The sequence below is a fragment of the Triticum aestivum genome, chromosome 1A (genome assembly GCF_018294505.1).
Source record: "Triticum aestivum cultivar Chinese Spring chromosome 1A, IWGSC CS RefSeq v2.1, whole genome shotgun sequence".
NCBI classification, from domain to species: Eukaryota; Viridiplantae; Streptophyta; class Magnoliopsida; order Poales; family Poaceae; genus Triticum; species Triticum aestivum.
This window is the reverse complement of record NC_057794.1, coordinates 369,518,554-369,524,393: the sequence shown is the minus strand read 5'-3', so window position 1 is coordinate 369,524,393 and position 5,840 is coordinate 369,518,554. Positions and strand designations below refer to the sequence as shown.

The following is a 5,840-nucleotide window of genomic DNA, read 5'->3' as shown; positions in this document are numbered from 1 at the left end:
TTGAGAAGAAGAAGAGAGAATCAAACACGGTTTGAAGTTGCTGAATCTTTGCAAGATCGAGAAGAAGAAAAGATGCCTGATCCAGTACCTTTGCTTAGGGACTTGTGGATCCCAAGAGATCATGGGATACCAGGAGAAATGGTGCAACCAATTATTCAGGCAAACAATTTTGAATTGAAGCCTGCTCTGATTAACATGGTACAATAGTCCAGATTTGGTGGGACAGCTTTAGAAGACCCTCATGAGCATATCAGGACTTTCTTGGAGTATTGTAACACCCTCAAGCAAAATGGAGTTTCACCGAGTGCTATCAGATTATCACTATTCCCATTTTCCTTAAGAGATGGAGCAAGAGTATGGCTTCACTCATTGCCTGAAGATCTGAAGGATACTTGGGAAACTTTACTGCAGACGTTTCTTGAGAGATACTTTCCACCAACAAAAGCTGCTGAATACAGGGACAAGTTAACAAGGTTTACTCAATATGATGGAGAAAGTTTGTATGACGCATGGAAAAGATTCGACTCTTTAATCAGAATGTGTCCTCATCATGGTTTAGAAAGATGGATGGTGTTACAAACCTTTTACAAAGGACTGTCCACTCAAACCAGAGCTTTTGTCGATTCTGCTGCTGGAGGAGGAATCATGAACAAAACCCTTGATGAAGCATTTGCATTGATTGAAAGCATGGCGTCCCATCATTTCCAATGGTCAAGTGAAAGAGCAATAGCACCGCCACATCCAGGTGTGTATAACGTGTCTGCAAATGATAGCATGGCGGCTCAGATTGACATCTTGAACAAGAAGATGGATAATATCATGTCAAATTGGATCGGTACCTCCGTAGCTTCAGTAAGTGTGCCTCAAATGTGTGATGTATGTGGCCAAGCAGGTCATCCTTGAACAGAATGTACCTTCTATTCAGCAATTGGATCATCGGTTTCAGAAGTAAGTTATGCTCAAGGTCAAGGTACATTCTCAAATAGCTATAATCCTTCTTGGAGGAACCATCCAAACTTGTCGTACAAGAATAATCAGTCATATGCAAGTGGATCGACAGTACAAGGAAATCGACCACCAAATCATCCAAGTCAATTTGAAGTGCCGAGGCAGAATGAACAACAAAATGTTCAGTCAAATGGAATGGAGGAAATCATGAAGATGCAGTTGGAATTAATGAACAAGATGGCAAATGAAGTTAATGGCTTAAAAGATTCGGTTAAGATGCTTGTGAGCAAAATGGATAGTAAATGAAGCAAGGCTGCCTGCTCAACCAATTCCAAACCCGAAAGCTCACTGTGGGGCGATATCTTCAGTTGATGCAGTGACTACAAGGAGTGGAGCCATGACAGGACCATTACTTCCTATTCCGAAGACATATGTGCCTCCTGCTATGAGGCCAAGTTCATCCGGAACTTCACCTTCAACATCATTAGAGAAAATAAAGGAGAAAGAAGTTGATAATCGAATTGAAACTGAAGTCAAATTTCCTGGTTTTCAAACAAGAGCTGAGCCTTTGCTATAGGAAGCAATAACAACCAACAACATTCCCTTTCCTGAGAGGTTCAACAAACCCAAAGATGACAAGCAATTTGCCAAATTTTTTGAATCTATGAAAGGAGTTCAGATTACTATTCCTATTCTTGAAGTTGTCTTGCATGTTCCGATGTATGCCAAATATTTCAAGGAATTATTAACAAAGAAAAGAAGCATGTCTAAGCCAGAAGTTGTAACTCTATCAAAGGAATGCAGTGCAATAATTCAGAATTCCATGCCTGAAAAATTGGATGATCCAGGAAGTTTTTGTGTACCATGTGTGATTGGAAACAAAACTTACAGTGATCTATGTGACTTGGGCTCAAGTGTTAGTGTGTTACCACATTCAGTTAGCAAAAGGATGTTCTTGGGAGAATTAAATCCAACATCCATAACTCTTTAGTTAGCCGATAGAACATACAGGAGACCTGTTGGAATTCTTGAGGATGTTCCAATCAAAGTTGGGAAGTTTGCTTATCCGGTTGACTTTGTAGTGCTAGATATGGAGGACAAGAGTGAGGCTGTGATTCTTGGAAGACCATTTTTGGCCATAGCTGGTGCACTTATTGATGTCCAAGAAGCTAAATTGAGTTTGAGGTTTGGAAATGAAAAGGTGGAGTTTGACATGAAGCATGCAACACATGTTCCGCAAGGAGAAGAACACTGCTACAGAATTGATACATTACAGAAATGTGTGGAAGAAGGTTATGAAGAGAGGTATGGAAGAAATTGTGGTGAAGTAGTTGAGGAGGATAATAGTGAAATTAGATATGAGGAAATCAAACCTGTGAGCATGTTGGAAAGGAGTGCAAGGTCATTAGAGAAGATGCAACCAAGGCAAATAGAAATGAAACAACTTCCAGAAAGTTTGAAGTGTGTATTCTTGGACAATGAAAACTAGTGGCCAATTATCGTAAACAGTGAGTTGACGGAAATGCAAATAAAAGGGCTTCAAGCAGTTTTGCAAAAGTACAAAGATGTTATTGGATATTCGATTGATGATATGAAAGGGATAAATCCTGCTGTCTGCTCTCACAGGATTTACTTGAAAGAAAGTAGTGTGCCAATTAGAGAAAGTCAAAGAAGGTTAAATCCCCATCTACAAGAGGTTGTCAAAAAGGAGATTCTTAAATTGCTCTCTGCTGATATCATATACCCAATTTTAGACAGCGAGTGGGTGAGCCCCATTCATATGGTGCCCAAAAAAGGAGGAATAACTGTCATTGAAAACGAACAAGGGCAAACGATTCCTAGTAGGACTGTCACAGGGTGGAGAATAGTCAATGATTTCAGAAAATTAGATGAAGTAACAAGGAAGGACCATTTTCCTTTACCTTTTATTGACCAAATGCTAGAAAGGCTTGTTGGGCATGACTATTTCCGCTGCTTAGATGGGTATTCAGGATTCTTGCAAATCTCAATTCACTCGGATGATCAAGATAAACCAACTTTCACTTGCCCATACATAACATTTGCTTACAAAAGACTAGCTTATGGACTTTGTAATGCACCCCCAACATTTCAAAGATTTGTACTCTCTATATTCTCTGATATGATAGGAATCAAAGTGGAGGTGTTCATAGATGATATTACAGTCGTTGGAGAAAGTTATGAAGATTGCTTGAATAATCTGGCAGCAGTTCTTCAAAGGTGTTCAGAACACAATCTAGTCCTAAACTGGGAGAAGTGTCAGTTTCTTGTAAGGGAAGGAATTATTTTGGGACATTTGGTGTCTAAAAGAGGAATTGAGGTTGATCTAGCAAAAGTTGAAGTAATATCAAAACTCCCACCACCTGTAAATGTGAAGGGAGTGAGGAGCTTTTTGGGACATGCTGGATTCTATAGAAGATTCATAAAGGATTTCTCCAAGATAGCCAAACCCCTCACTAATCTCCTAAACAATGATGTTAAGTTCAACTTTGATGCAGAATGTGAAAAATCCTTCAACTTGCTCAAAGAAGCATTGGTCACAGCTTCAGTAGTGCAACCCCCTGACTGGGAATTACCATTTGAGATAATGTGTGATGCAAGTGACTTTGCTGTAGGTGCAGTACTTGGACAAAGAAAAGGAAAAGATTTGCATGTAATATACTATGCTAGCAAAACACTTGATGATGCTCAAGCTAATTACACAACCACCGAAAAGGAGTTGTTGGCAGTAGTGTATGCTTTCGACAAATTCAGGCAATATCTTGTGGGATCTCATTGTGTAGTTTATACAGACCACGCTGCAATAAGATATCTACTCAGCAAGAAAGAAGCCAAGCCAAGGTTAATTAGATGGATACTCTTGCTTCAAGAATTTGATATGGAAATCAAGGACAAGAAAGGAGCTGAAAATGTTGTGGCAGATCACTTGTCGAGATTGCAAAACAATGCATTAGACTCCTTGCCAATCAATGATGTTTCACCAGGGATCAATCTTATGCAAGTGACTAGTATACAAAACTATACACCATGGTACGCAAATATAGTTAATTATCTGGTCTGTAACAAAGTTCCTACAGATTTTGGGTATCAAAAGAAGAAAAAATTCCTATCGGATATGAAGCACTTCTTTTGGGATGAACCTTACTTATTCAAGCATTGTGCTGATGGTATTGTTCGAAGATGCTTGCCGAAAGGTGAAATTAAAAGTGTGATCTATCATTGTCATTCATCCCCTTATGGAGGTCATGCAAGTACTCAAAAGACTCAAGCAAAAATTTTGCAAGCAGGATTTTATTGGCCAACTTTATTCAAGGATGTACATTCCTATATTGAAGCTTGTGATCCTTGTCAGAGAACTGGAAAGATTTCAAAAAGGCAAGAGATGCCTCAAAAAGGAATTCTTGAAGTAGAGCTCTTTGATGTATGGGGAATTGATTATGTTGGACCCTTGCCATCATCAAAAGGGTACAAATACATATTGGTGGCAGTGGACTATGTGTCAAAATGGGTTGAGGCTGTACCAACCGTCAACGCTGATTCCAAGTCAGTTTGCAATTTATTTAAGCAAGTGATCTTTCCAAGATTTGGTGTGCCATGGATTGTTATCAGTGATGGAGGAATGCATTTCAACAACTCCCAACTAGAATCTCTCTTAGCAAAATATGGAGTTCACAATCACAGAATTACAACTCCATATCACCCACAAGCAAATGGACAGGTGGAGCTCTCTAATAGAGAAATAAAGGCTATCCTCGAGAAGGTAGTATCAAAGTCAAGGTCTGATGGGGTACTGAAATTACCAGACACACTTTGGGCATATAGGACAGCTTATAAAACACCAATTGGAATGTCACCATTCAGGTTAATATATGGAAAAGCATGTCCTCTACCCGTTGAACTTGAACACAAAACTCAATGGGAAATAAGGAAACTCAATATGGACCTTGATACAACAGGAAAACATAGAAAACTTCAACTCTGTGAAATGGAAGAACTGAGAGCTGACTCTTACGAGAGTGCAAGAATTTACAAAGAAAAGACCAAGATCTGGCATGATAAGCATATATTGAGGAAAGAATTTCATCTTGGACAGTTGGTATTGGTCTATGATATGAGGTTTCATTTATTTCCCAGTAAATTCAAGTCAAGATGGTATGGCCCTTGCAAGGTGAAGAAGATTCTGAAAAGTGGTGCTATCCAAGTGCAAAGTACTTTTGGAGGTCTCTTCCTTGTAAACAGCCAAAGACTGAAGCCCTATATCCCTGGAGACACACCTCTGATTTCTGAAGATGAGAATGCAAGCGAAGATCAAGACCTGGAGAAGGAAATTCAAGAAGGCGAGGGGAGCCAAGGGGTGATGTTAATCCCTGCAGGACCCTGACCCCCACTGAAGAGACATGGTCGAGCTAAAGACCTAAAACAAGCGCTTTTCAGGAGGAAACCTGAATCTTTAATAAGTTCTTTTTCTATTTAGTTTTCATAGAAAAGTTTTTATGTGTTTATTTCTTTCTTTTTCAGCGAATAAAGGCAAGGGGAGCACAAACATGGAACACAAACAGGGAAGAGTGGAGAGAAGAAACTAGGGGAGAAGATTTACCAGGTGATTCTGTTCCACTTGAAGCAACCTTTAGAAAATTCAGTATGAGGACTGGTATTTATTTGCATTGAAAATCTTTCTTTTTCTGCATTGTGACACATTGCTCATCACTGCAAAGTAGGATTCACCTCAAGAAGATTGTTGATTCTCTTAATACTAAAACTATGCAGATGTATTCTTCTTATGGTAAATTGTGATAATGAATACTTTATACCTCTGTGTAAATGTTCAATGGGAATGCCTTGAGTCTAAGTGAAACTTATTGATGAATTGATGT

At 39.1% G+C, this 5,840-nt stretch overlaps 1 non-coding gene across 1 annotated transcript; it reads right to left on the bottom strand.

The window, feature by feature from the left end:
- Nucleotides 1-450: 450 nt before the first annotated feature.
- LOC123072366 (small nucleolar RNA R71) lies at nt 451-557 on the bottom strand. Its single transcript, XR_006435066.1, has one exon. It is a non-coding gene; the product is annotated as a small nucleolar RNA R71 (small nucleolar RNA).
- Between the last annotated feature and the right edge of the window lie 5,283 nt (nt 558-5,840).